This window comes from Rhinolophus sinicus, linkage group LG04 (assembly GCF_036562045.2).
Source record: "Rhinolophus sinicus isolate RSC01 linkage group LG04, ASM3656204v1, whole genome shotgun sequence".
NCBI classification, from domain to species: domain Eukaryota; kingdom Metazoa; phylum Chordata; class Mammalia; order Chiroptera; family Rhinolophidae; genus Rhinolophus; species Rhinolophus sinicus.
In genome coordinates, this window is record NC_133754.1 from 44824220 (window position 1) to 44838157 (window position 13938).

Genomic DNA, 13938 nt, shown 5'->3' on the forward strand with positions numbered 1-13938 from the left:
CAAGGCCGACCCTAGAGATGATGGTGGTGAGCAAATAAAATGGAGTCCCTCCTCTCACTGAGCTTGTGGGCTGATGAGAGAGACACTCAACAGCCCAACGGTCACTAACGTAAGTGTGTAGTTGTGAGTTGTGATAGGTGATAGGAAAGCAAAGTACAGAGTGTATGAGAGTATAAAGCAGGACTTCAGACTGGAGAAGAGTTCCTGTGGAAATGGGTTTTGAACTGGGATCTGAAAGGATGAAGGAGAGATAACTAGACTAAGGGTGTGGTACAGCGGGGGAGATGGAACAGAATCTTTGGGCAGGAGGAGAGGTGTGTACAAAGGACCAGGAGAAACAAGAAGCCTATGAGAAGGACACTGAGGCCAGAGTGCCCAGAGCAGGGGGGTCATGCAGGATGATGCTAGAGAAGTGGGCAGGGGCTAGGTGCTGCAGGACGGGGGGCCATAGTGTGGGCTGTCCATGTATCCTAAGGGTCACGGAAGGCCACTAAGTGTTTTAAGCAGCAGAGATGGGTGTCTTACAAAATATCATTCTGGGTGCAGTAGAATGGAGTGGATCTGGGCAAGGGTGGATGGGAAAGCCATCCACACACTGTCACATGGTCAGTGAGAAGAAACGAGGGTGAGGAGGAATATGGCGGATGTAGGAGACAGGATTTCCATCCTTCCTTCCTTCTCCTCCAAAGCTAACCTACCCTGTACGCTCCAAAAGAAACAGAAATGGGTTCTTTTTCATAGAAGACATTTCTAGTTTTCTAAGTAAAATTACATCCTCCTGTCTCTATGGGGAAATCTCTCAAAGAAACAGGTGCCTACAATTCTAAGCCAGACGAAAAATTTTAGGAAAGCCGTGTTCCAGTTCTGAAGGAGCAAAGGGCCTCCTCATAAATGCAGTAGACCCTCCTGTGCCACTCCAAAACCCCTTCATCCATGCTCATTAGAACCCCCAAAGTGATCCAATTCCCATTAATCCCAAAGCCATCCAAGCAAGGTCACGTTTATAGGACTCCCTCCGGCAATAGGCCAGAAAACAATAAAAACAGATGCAAGCCCCGCTGTGGCACAGAAGCCCACTTTGGAAACCAGGGGGTCAAGTGCCCATTATCCAGGTAAGCAGGCTCTCCCTGGGAGACCAGAAGTGCACATTGACATGCCAAGCAGAGAGGGACTGGAAATCACAGGGGCCACCTGGGAAAGGAGGCCTCAGCCAGGCAGTACTAATAAAACCGGACAATGCCACAGAGCTGGCGTGCCTAAGCCAGGAGCAAGGGAAAGATGGGCTAGGGGAGGAAGGGCCTCCCTTCCTCCAAAATCAATGTCCCTGTTAACTTGGGCAGAAGAAAATCTGACAGCTCTGGAAACCTGCCCATCTGATGAGAAGGAGGAAGCCGAGAAGCGGCTGGAGCCCGAGAAAGCCCAGAGATGCAGGCACGATCAGTTGCCCATTGGGGACCTGGTGGCAAGCCCACTCTGCTCTGCTTTTACCAAAGCCCACGAGGACAGGTGCTGCTGCCAGCCCTCACCAAGACATCCCCAGCTGCTTCATTACGTGCCTGCCCCTCCGGTGATCCCAGCTGGATCTGTTTTAGAAAGAAAAAATCCGAGAAACAAACAGGGTAGTCAGCTTCTGAACCCACGCTCCCTGACGTCTGCAGTTTGGGGCCATTCCGTTTTGTTATCTGGGATATAACAGAGAGGCAACTGCAAGAACTGAAATCTACAGAGATACAAAAGTCTGGCCAAGAAAATTCTAGTGCAAAACCACCCTTGGACTGATAAAGTGATACTCTCTGACTGGCTCGTGATGTTTATTTAAGGCCACTTGTGTGAAGAGAGTAGTAGAAATCCACAGTCCTTTATCCACGTTTCCCAAATCCAAACAGCTCTGAAAACCAAAAGTTTACTCAGCAGCAAAGCCTGACCTAAGTGGATGTGAGACAGTTTGTAGGCTCTGTCGCCTCAGCATAACTAGTCATACGTTTTGCTCCAGGTTTCCAGGAGGGTTGATCTAAGATAGACTGTATAGGTGCTGTTTTACCTTTCAAAAGCCCAAAAAACTCTTCATTCCAAAACACCTTTTCCTCCCAGGTTTCCTAATAAGGGGTTGCAAACTTGTATTGTCATGGGTTTGAGGACTTGAGGTCCAGTAGACAATCAGGAAAGCCTAGGACAGACTAAACAGAGCCCTTTGCACTATAAATATTTCATAGACACATAGATGTTTGGAGTTGATGGTGTTGCAGAAGTCTCATCTCATATAGCCTAAGTCCGAATTTTAATGGAGACAGCATGTGGTGAATAAAGCATGGGTGTGGGAGTCAGAAGGTGCCTGGATCATTGTTAATGACCCCTGTGACCTTGGGCAAGACTTCTTCCTCCCTGGGTCTTATCCATAACATGAAAGACTTGGACAAGAGGATCCCTAAGGACCCTCAGTTTTCAGATTCCATAATTCAATGAACTCTACAGGACGGCTATGGGACCGAGTAACCAGAAGCTCAGAACCGTCCTTGAAGTGGGAAAAACAAGAACATAGTTGCATGTTCCGGTCCGTTAATAGGGATGGAAATAACACAAGCTGGTCAACTGAGCTTCTGCAAATCACGCCACCATGTATGGGGCTATTCACAGACCCTTGGCGGCTGGGCGATCAATACACCCAGGACGCTGGATAGAAACCTCCCTGGCAATGAGTGAGGCTGAGCAGGATCCCTGTTGCGCCGAGGCTGTGACATTGCATTCTGCTGAAATCAATTTGGCTCCGTTTCATGCGTACCTAGCAGATTTACCAGATTGTGAAAATGAATGTTTTCTATGCGCGTGGCTGATTTTTGCATGCATCTGTTCACTCATCTAAACCTTAGTTACATGCTGCTAGGAGAATGAAAGGCTATAATTTCTTCTTTTCGAAGCAGAAGTGGTAGAGGCACCATGATTTCTGCTTTACAGTTCTGCACCAAAAGGATGAACCACTTTTCTTTTTATTGTCTCAGGGAAGAAAAAAAAAAAAGAAGTGATAAGGCCCCATTTTCGTTTCGATTTGCAAACGATCCTGACCTCAATGGGAGTCCAGTGCCTGTGAAGATGGTCTTCAGAATACAAATATCCAGTGGAATGCAAACAGGAGTATTTAACTGTATCATTTTCATGTGACATTAATAAACCCTTGCTAGCTTGTCATGTTTTCATTATAGATGATAGTGTTTCCTTCAAATGTCAACGGTCAAGTGCAAGAGCAGTAACACTAGTATTTATTCAGTACTTTAATGCTTTTGTCACCATTAATTAGTCAGCCACAGATAATTTCTGCTCCATAGCTACTGGAGTCCTCAGTATTCGTGAGGACAATATGCTCTCGTGACTAATAAATAGGATGGACTTTGGAATCAGTCCCACTCAGATTTGGGCTCTGATTTGCTGGGTGTCCAGCCCTTGGCAAGCCTGTGTCCTCATCTGGAAAATGGGGATAGTGACAGATTACCACAGAGAGTGGACATGAGGATTAAATCAGAATGTGCATAGAAACTGCGTCACCTGTAAGTTCTCATATCTTAGCCGCAGACCCGGTGACAGCCACTTTGCCTTCCCCTGAGTCCTCCAGCGTCTGGAGATCACATCACAGCACAATCAGCTACTTAAAATAGACACATTGCCACAAACCAGGATCCCACCACCTTCCCGGACTCCCTCTCCGCTTCGTTCTCAAACTGCTAGCACCTCTCCATGTTTCATATTTTATTTTGTAGAGAAATTTTGTTTTCTCGGTCTCGCTCCTAGTCCATCCCAGTTTTACCCTGAGGGCTATCTTTCCACTAGCAAAGGGCTCAACCAGTTTGTTTGTTTGTTTTTATCTGAACAGTTCTTTCTATCGTTTCTACCCAATGTAGCTTAACTACATTGAAGGTGATTAAATTTATATTTTTAAAAAGACTGTTTTCTTCCTGAAGAAATCTGACACCAGCCTTTCAGTTTCCATTTCTTCCCTCCATAGCACACAGATATTATGGGTTATGGCAAGTCCTGGTTCACAGGCTGGCAAACCCATTGGAAAAGTAAGGAACTTACCCAAGGTCATGTGGATGGAAGCAGACGCCTAGCTCAGAGAATAACAATCAAGCTTCCTAGATTTTTTATCCCAAAGGCAAGGTTTCCCCTTTCCAGTGTAGAAATAAAAAATAGGGGAAAGTGAGCCATTGTACGCCTCCTGAAGCACAGGTTTCTGATGCTCGGATGGGCAGTGCACCTGCCTGGGTTGTCCCACTCTGCCTCTGGGGGGAGGCGCTTTAGACCCGATTGCTCACTAGGACACTTGGGGTCACCCATGGAACAGTTGTGAGGAGCCTCACTCCCAAGAATAAGGTTAGAAGTCACAGTCCCAGAAGAGAGTTGAAACCCAGCCTGCAGCAAGATAAAACTCATTCGTGTGTGTGTGTGTGTGTGCGAGAGAGAGAGAGAGAGAGAGAGAGAGAGAGAGAGAGAGAGAGAGAGAGAGATGATGGTATGTGTGGATGAGGGAATGGGTAGACCTATAGATGGTTCAGAGCAGGCTGATAAGCAGAGCAGCCTGGCAGAATTTAGTATAGTTACAGTTATCTATATTTAGTAGTTTCTGAATTGTCGTCAAACAACATAACATAATTATGTTCATAATGACGATCTCAGTATTCACCAAGTACCTAAATGTTCAAGGTATTGTACTGGTTAGTTTTGGCAGAGGAGAGTAAGATATAAAATAGCAAACTAATTTTTCTCATTGTTCATCTAAGCCCTAGCTATAACTTAGATATTTAGCATAAACAACAGTCACCAGGCCCCACCAAGGACCAATAAGATTTGGTGATCAGTTCTGATTTGAACTGATTTGTTCACCAAATGAGAACGTTTGACATCAAAAATGCCAAACTTGGATCTGTTTTCCAGGATTCTGGAACCTACCCCAAAGTAATATTGTAATGTTTAAGGTATTTTTGCTTGAAAATGGCTCCCAACGACATTGGCTCATTACTTTCACTGGTCACAACCACAATGGAATGGACCTGAAAAGTTGGGCAAGAGCCTAGTAAAACAGGCCCCAAAGAAGATAAATATGCCAAATCTTTTCTAGTGCCTTCTGGCTGGGATTTCTTGGGAAGTGGTAGGGGGTCTTACTGTGTGCTACAGGTAGGATTTGATTTTTCTCTTACCCATCAGTAATGGGATAATGCCTAAGCAAAGATGTGCATGACACTGGAAATATAAGGGTCATGTAATTATGTCAGTATTTGCTCATTCTTTCTCAGCCAAGTCAGCTCTTAGCCAAATTCTCTTGTTCCAGAACTTTGGATTTATCCCTGGTAACTATTTCCTTCCCAGAGATGATTTTCATTGAGAATACAATGTGTTTTTAAAAAGGAATCAGACTGTGTATATTGGGAGTCCTTAGATGAAGAACAACCGTTTTGTTCAGATTTCAACATGTAAGTCTTTATCTTTAATGTGTATGTGTGTGTGCATGTGTGTGTGAGAGAGAGAATGAGACATGAAAATATAAGTAAGCACTGATCTAATACGGGAAAACTTGGAATCTAGTTCTTGCCCTACCTCTGGTTACATGTGAGAATTTATGTGGCGGAGATCAGCCAACTGTTCACCAAAACCCACTTACACTTCTTCCTGGCACACAGCTGATACTTCCCCCGCCTCTCTTGCAGTTATATATTGCTGTTGATTAAGTTTTGACCCACAGAATGTGGGTGGAAGTGATATGTACCACTTCCAGTTCTGACTCATAAAAACTTCACTGTCCTCCATGTTTATTCTCCTTGTTGATTGTTAATAGCCAGAGAGAGAGATCTTGGAAGTTGTGAGTTAATGATAATAGAGCCACTGACAGGCTGGGTCCCTGAAGATTGCGTGGCACAGAAGGCACAGACCCTGTTCTACCCACCACAGATTAGATTCAACATGAACAAGAAAGGAGCTGCTATTGTGTTAAACCTCTATGATTGTGGGTGTCTCTGTTATAGCCGCTCACTTCACTATAGCTAAAATGTGAAGCCATTTACCCTCTTCAGTTTCTATTGCTGTGAGGTAGGATTCCTTTTTCTTTTTATTGTCATTATTTTTTCTTATTAGTTTCAGGTGTACAACACAATGTACTAGTTAGACATTTACACCCCTCACAAAGTGGTAACCCCCCATCTACTACCCCTTTGACACCATATAAAGTTGTTACAGTAACATTGACTATATTCCCTATGCTGTACTTCACATCCTATGACTATATACACATATACATATTTATTTATATATTTAATTATATATGTATTTTATTATAGTTGACATTCAGTATTATTCTACTTTAGCTTAAGGTGCACACTGAAGTGGTTGGGCATCTACACAGTCTATGACGTCATCCTCCTGATAAGTCCAGTGCCCCTCTGGCACCTACATGATTTTTACATTATTGATTATAGTCCCCACACTGTATTTCATACCCCCCTGACTATACTGTGACTACCAATTTGTACTTTCTAATCCCTTCACCTTCTCCCCCATCCCCACCCACCTCCCATCTATAGCAACCATCAATTTTTTCTTTCTATCTCTGAGTCTATTTCTGTTTTGTTTGCTCGTTTATTCTGTTCTTTAGATTCCACATGTAAGTGAGATCATATGGTATTTGTTTTTGTCAGCCTGACTTATTTCACTTAGCATAATATTTTCTAGGTCCGTCCATATTACAGGATTTGCTTTTTGCAAAGCTCCATTTAATCCACTTGAGATTGAAATGTGATGTGTGTAAAAATACTTTCCTTACTCCATATTCTATTCCAGCCCTTCCCCATGCACTTTTTACTTAGTTGAAGTAATAGTTTAAATATAATTTTATATTTCGCTCTTTTCACTTAAGATACCACAAGCATTTTTCCACATAGCAACAGTCTCCATAATTATAAATGTTAATGACTGCTTAATAGTCCTTTAAGCTGATGTACCATAACTTCTAAAATAAATATGGAGATGCTGCTGTTATACTCTGCTTGAGAAAATCCAACTTATTAAAACAGTTAAATCCAGGAGATGACTACTTCTAAAGTTCAAGGAATTTTTCCCGTCTAAAGAGTTCTCTACATGGGAGTTTTAAATACTGAACTCCTCTTCTGATTCTTTGGTATAATTTAAATTACAAAAATGTAATACAGCTTCAGCTACCTACTATCTGAAGAAAGTACTTGTGTTTTATATCTATACATTTTGACGTTTGCATACAGTGGCTGCTGGGTGCAGAGAATCCCAGCCTCCCTAAAGCAGAGCCAATGCAGGTGACCTTCCTGAGTGTCTGACGTTCTCCACTTGCAATGGTCTCACCAGGCCCTGAAGATCGTGCCAGGGGCAGGGATGGACGTTACATTCATGTGTGCTCACACTTATATTTGCATCCATTGTTTTCACATATGCCCATATTTTAAAAGTATAACGATGATAATAGAATAATAGAAATTGGGGGAAAAAAACACTCAGAAACGTATCACAGTAACAGTAGATATGCTGCTTAAACACTGTTTCTCCTTGCTGTATGCACACAGAATGTATACCTAGTTGTATTTGTCTAAATACAGTTTTATTTCCTCCTTTGGTCATGTAAGCCTCTGCAGGGATCATTGTCAGCTTGCATCACAGTCTCAATCTTAGTACAAAACTCCCCACTATTTAAACTCTCACCATTGGAGTAGTCACTATAACCACTTGTAGAAACTTTTAACCCAGAATTTACCATTTGGGTCAAAAGTCCAACATGGGTTTGCATGTGTGTGCTGACAAAAACATTTAGGTTTCACATGGATTCGGATGAGAGGATTGGAGGGTGTTCAGCTGTTCTCCTGCCGGGACCTCGCTGCATGTCATTTAAATGTGTGCTTTACTCCTCATGTCCATCTAGTGTTATTAAGTCTTCTAAGAAAGTTTCCTTAGCATTATTTATTGTTGTTTCATTATTTATGTACATGTTTAATATGGCATAGAATGAACACATGTTGTATCGACTAGTGTACAGTATCATGTACTATAAAAAACACACCTATGAGTGCTCATTCGTTGTTAAATAATTAGATAATTCATGTCTTAAGTCCTTTACATTATGTAGAAAATACTTGGTGGGTTGTTACACAGGCAGTTAAACTTTAAAAAATGTTTTTTGAGGGAATCGATTGGGGATTTGGGGTGAGCTGGGAACACAGTATTGTTGGTTCCAGTTATAATGATGGAATATAGCCTCTTGCTACCCAAAAACGTAATATTCAGCCATTTTCAAGGAATGGATTAGATATTGGATATTGAAGGATATCTATGTCTGACCCCTTAGTGTGCTCTGAGCATCTTAAAAACAGGAACTATAATGTTTTTGTCTTTGCCCAACATCTAACACAGTGCCTGGGACTTAATTGGTTGAGTTCACATTAGTTTGTAAGTGAATGAACAGATATCGTAATTTATGCAAAATTGCTCCTGTTACTGAATAAGCATATTTCTAATTTTCATTTTCTATGGAATATTAGGCTTGTTGCTCTTGTGAAGGGCATAGCCAAGAATTTGGTGTATGTTGCAAGGCAGGTCCAACATACTACATGTATGTATATGAAAAGCCCTCCTTCTTCCTACTATCGCAGCTGAGCCCTATGGTTTACTGTGATTCTGTTTACTTTTTTGTTTTTGCTGAAGTTAATACTTGCCTTGGTTTTATTTATTTATTTATTTAGAAAATGTTTATTAACTAAAGTCTATAGTTTACATTAGGATTCAGTTGTTGTTGTTGTTGTTGTTGTTGTTGTTGTTGTTTGGCTTAAACAACAGAAATCTATTTCTCACAGTTATATATGTTGGAAGTCCAAGATCAAGGCGCTGCCAGATTCAGTGTCTCCTGAGGGCTGTCTTCCCGGCATGTAGACAGCTGCCTTCTTGCTGTGTGGCCTTTCCTGGGTGCATGTTCCTGGAGAGAAAGATAGGATTCAGGCTTTGTGTTGCACAGTCTGTGTGTTTGAACTACTGCGTAATGTCATGTATCCACCATTTCAGTATCATACAGAATAGTTTTATTACCCTAAAAATTCCCTTTGCTTCACCTATTCACCCTGTCCCAGTGAACTCCCTGGGAACCACTGATACTGTTACTTCACTGTAATTTTGCCTCTTCCAGAATGTAATATAGTTTCAATCATGTAGTATGTAGCTTTCTCAGACTGACTTCTTTCACCTAGCAATATGCATTTCAGGTTCCTGCATGTCTTTTTGTGGCTTGATAGCTCTTCTTTTTATTGCTGAATAATATTCCATCGGATGGAAGTACCACAGTTTCTTTATCCTTTCACTATTGCATTTGTTTTATTTTCTATATATCACTCACTAATTCAATCCCAACTAATCCCAAACTCTCCAATAGAGTTGTAAAGTGTCTTTAAATATGCCAAGTAATCTGTTAGGTTTTTATTTGTTCATTTGTTTTTTCCCTGACATCTCCATCCACTGCTCCAGTCTGTGCTGGCTGCCCACTAAATTGTTTCCTGGTAGTTTCCCTTTCTGTTATCCTGGGGAGTACTTAAGAAGTACTTTGGCCTAATTTCTGACTTGGATCTTCATTTTATTGGAGCTCATGTATTTTTATTTCTTGGTTTATTCCCTCCTTTTAATGCAGTACATCCTCGAATAACTTCCTCAGAAAGGACACATGGGAGATAATTTTTAAAAAAGATTTGGCATGTCTGCACATCTTTGTTCTATCCTCACAGATCAGACTTTTCTAGAATTAAATCCCAAGAGGAAAACTAGTTCGCTTGCTAGTGGCTTAATATAAGCATGCTATTAAGAGATTCCTGAATGGTTAGCATTCTATTATTTCTTATATCTTTGTCTAATTTTTCTTTTCTACTAGCTTGGAAGCCTTCTGACTAATAGCCCCCCCCACCTAATCTTCTTGTAAAATAGTTTGAATTGACACATTTCATTAATTGAACATTAGAAACATCAATACCTGTGCCGAAATCTATATTATAGCACAAGAATGGTTGTATTCACTTATTAACACTTTCTTCTCCACTTCTGGATTAAAACAAGTACAAAATAATTAGAGACTATTTCTGGCAAATAAAACAGTTAATAGTTGAAAAGGTATGTTTTAGTGAAGATTGTTTTATAAACACACCTCTTGCTGCCAAGATCTTAAAGTCTAATTAATTAGTATAACCCCAGCCTCCCCTTTCCTCTTCTGTAACTTGCTTTCATCTTCCTCCATCTATACACACTCACATGAGCACACACTCCTTACTCTCTTGCTTTCCCTTTTCCTCTTTATCTCCGTCTGCATGAGTTTGCACACAGAATTGGCTTCCCTTCTAGCTGTTTTGTCTCTGTACTTCATCAAAAAATATTTTCTGCGTCTCTAATTTCATCAAGCTATGCCTGACTGAGAATGTCAAAACCACTGAGCAGAAGTGTTTAATCCAAAGTTGGCTCTGCCAGTGGTGATCAGCTGAGGAAACGACCTCGAATTTTTTAATTATTTGTGAGGACGTAAGTTTTCACTTTATGGAATAGATTCACATCCTGCTTCTCATTCCCTGCTCTTTATTGTGCAGAGACCTCCCACTGATTTCCAATAGCGGTCTCTGCTCCAAGAAAGACACGTGGAGGGGGAAAGGTACCTGGCCATATGTGGGATCACTGCCTTCAGTGATGGTTTTCCTAAGCAGAGAGTCATTTCATGATTTATCGGACAGTCCGATTCTGGCCACGTTTATGTAACTCCATAAACTAGGGTTTGAAAGTGGAGCTGGTTACAGTAACAAGCCCCAGAGTAGTGTAGGCCGCTCCAGGTGCAGCGAGGGGCAGAGAACTGCAGTGCCAGGGCCTGCCTAGCCCTCTGATGGCTGTGTGATACCAGGAAAGTCTGTTAGCCTCTCTCAGCCTGCATGCTGTCATCTGTAAAACTGGGAGAAAACCATCATCTTCTCAAAGTTGCTTCGAGGAGAAAAATAAAACAAGTATATGCAAAAACACTTTACAAATGATGAAGTACCATGTAAATGTTACTTATTATCAACTGACCTTAGAGAGAAGAACCAAAATGGTACGTTTTTATTCCAGGGGTGTTTTTTTTTTTCCTTTTGATTTTGTCTTTAAATGAAGGATGTTTTGTTGTTTAAAATATTTTATGACTGTAGAAATGAGGAAAGGGAAGATTTAGAATATAATTAGCAGGGAAGGAAGCTTATATTTCTCTGGGATGAGAACACCTGTGACTTGTTGGCCCAATGCAACACATTCAGAATCTCGTTTCATGAGGTTTGCCCACGTGTTGAGAGCACATACTGCTCAAAGGACACAGTTGGTGAATATTTGAGAATTATGATGACGAGCATGTGCCAGGAACTAACTGGTCAGGTGGGTGCCACAACCATTCATATATTGGCTATAGTTGGAGTAATTGCTTCAGAGACACTGGTCTCTGAACCAGAATGAAAACCATGAAGTAGGTGGACTTTCTTCCCCTCTATTTCATCTTGTTTGCCAGGCCCCATTCTGCTCACCATCTGTACAAGGCTCAGGGTCTGCAGCCCTCTTCCATCGAGTATCTGGTGAGGAAGACTATGTATCATGTCTCATTTGATGGAGTGTGGTTTGCAGGACCCTTCCAACAGGTTGAGGTCTAAATATTCATGGACTGAAGACACGTCTTATTTGGGGGGAAGAAAGCTGCTGAGTTGATCTGCTTTATGTGTCCACATGGCTAAGCTATAGTATCCAGTTATTTAATCACACACTAACCCAGGTGTTGCTGAGGAGGTATTTGGTAGATGTGCTTAACATCTAGTCAGCTGACTTTATGTAAATTAGATCACCCTGGATAATGTCGGTGGTCCTTAGCCAATCAGTTGGAGGCCGTAAGAGCAAAATTTGAAGTTTCCTGGAGAAGAAATTCTGCCTCAGGACTACAACATCTACTTGGTTTTAAGTTTCCAGCCCACAGGCTTGCCTTATAGATTTCGAATTCCTTAAATATCTATCTGTCTGTCTTACCTATCTATCATCCATCTCCGTTGGTTCTGTTTCTCTAGAGAGCGCTGACTGATACAGCTTCTCTCTATCCAGAATTTACCTTTTTCTTTAAGGTTGTTGTAACCCAACTCTCAGGGGTCTGGGGTACAAAATGTTTTGTTTGTTTGTTTGTTTGTTTGTTTTAACTAGGAAACTCAATGGCATTACTAGAATTTCAAGCCATGTAAATTAATTCCAAGTTATAGTTCAACTCTGATCTTCTTAAAATCTATTAAACTTTGACATAACTGAAGTACATTTTTTTTAATACTTAGCAATTTTATCTCATCAAAAGTCAAAAGTTCAAAGCATCTACATTCTAATCCCATATCTGCCTCGGTTCTTATAACTATTCGGTCTCTAATTATTCAAGTGGGGAGATGGTCTCCCCCCTTGAACACATGCCAGTCAGTAGGGAATCTCAATATACCAACAAGGCAGCAGTTGTCCCAAGGTGCTGAGGCAACAGAACCCAAGTTGTAAGCTTCATGTTTCAATGAAGTCGTCTTTCCTTTGAAACTAAACTTGAAAGATGGTGATCTCATAATTCAAGGTTTCAGGATCATTCAGCAGTGCAAAACTCATCCCTGTTTAAGTTACTTTTATTTGTCGGGCCAGTCCTGGAATCCTTTCATACATGCTAGTCGCTTGAACTCTGTGAATCACAAACATTATGAACCTCCGCTCTGACCACTCCCAGCAGACCAGTTAAGGTCTGGCTTCTGTGAGTCATTTATCACAGACTTCAGCGTTACCCATTTCCCCGTGGGGTTACGTGTGAGCCTTTGCAGTTGCCCGTGACTGCGTTGTAGATACACCTATGGATCGCCCTAATTCCCAGACCTGGTGGCCTGCCCTTCTGTCTGGCTTGGGTAAAGCAGCGTGGAGGCACCACGTTGGCCCCTAAGGGCTGGGGAAGAATCTGGCGCCACTGAGCAGACTTCCCTTAATGGTAAACCTCCAGCGAGTCAGTGGCCTCCAAAGACACCACGCATGTGGCCTTGTTGATGAGTAATGTAGTCATGGTCACACACAAAAGTCCCCTGTCTCCGCCTTAGGACTTCATGCATGGCCCATTATCCTGCTGCAGAGAGAAATTGGACAGGACCTCCCTTCAAGAGCCTGTCAGCCCTTGTCAGTAATCAGCCCAGGGTCTACTCAGCATGATTGGAGGCACTCACTTCCACCCCCACCAACTACACTGCCCGCTCTTAGCCCCCGCCACCCGGGGAGCCCCACACCAGGCCAGGGCAATCAAGCTGGGTCATGCAAAGCTTGCCATCAGCCAAGCTCCTGAAATATTTATGTTTACACAGGCAGGGCTCAGCCAAAACGTTGGTCATTGTCACGATCTGTGCATTGGAAGAAATACACATCAGAAAATCACATAGTTTCCCCCTCCCTTTTATTCAGAGATTTGATTTCATTCATGCACACAGGAAAGTCACAAGGCCCCCCCACCCCCACCCCCATAGATGCCCAACTCAGGATTCAGTGACAGCACATTGCGGGGTGGGTGAGCACAATGCATATATTTATTTTTAAAGATAGCATAACATGACACCATAGAGCTTTTGTGGCTACCTATTTTGTTTTGAACTGTTAGAAAACTAGAGAATTAGCAAGAAAATCTATAGAAGGGAAGGGAGGCGGGAAGAGCCACATTTTCAGCTAAGATGGATGGGTGTACTCCAGCCTCAATTAGCAAGTGTTCCCAAATATTTCCGTAAACACACCTTAGACATGGGTTTTCTGAGAGAAGACAACAATAAAAGTCTGAGGGTTAGGTGAATTTTCCCACAGTAGTGACAGCCGTCCCCACAGAAATAGCTCAATTTATCTCAAAACTGAAGGTTTCACTAGCTT

General features: G+C 42.0%; 1 protein-coding gene and 1 long non-coding RNA gene across 17 annotated transcripts in view; one reads left to right on the top strand and one right to left on the bottom strand.

Annotated features, from left to right (window-relative positions):
• Window positions 1-13938, top strand: part of CLYBL (citramalyl-CoA lyase) — a 234005-nt gene that overhangs the window by 153412 nt on the left and 66655 nt on the right. The gene's annotated exons all lie outside the window — the stretch shown is intronic.
• Window positions 4508-13938, bottom strand: part of LOC141571018 (uncharacterized) — a 112589-nt gene continuing 103158 nt past the window's right edge. For 3 of the 4 annotated variants that reach the window (XR_012495472.1, XR_012495475.1, XR_012495473.1), the window contains one exon: window positions 4508-8971. This is a non-coding gene — a long non-coding RNA (uncharacterized LOC141571018). Of the gene's footprint in view, window positions 8972-10679; window positions 10996-13938 lie in introns of all 4 variants that reach the window. The other variant, XR_012495474.1, reaches the window with a different exon arrangement.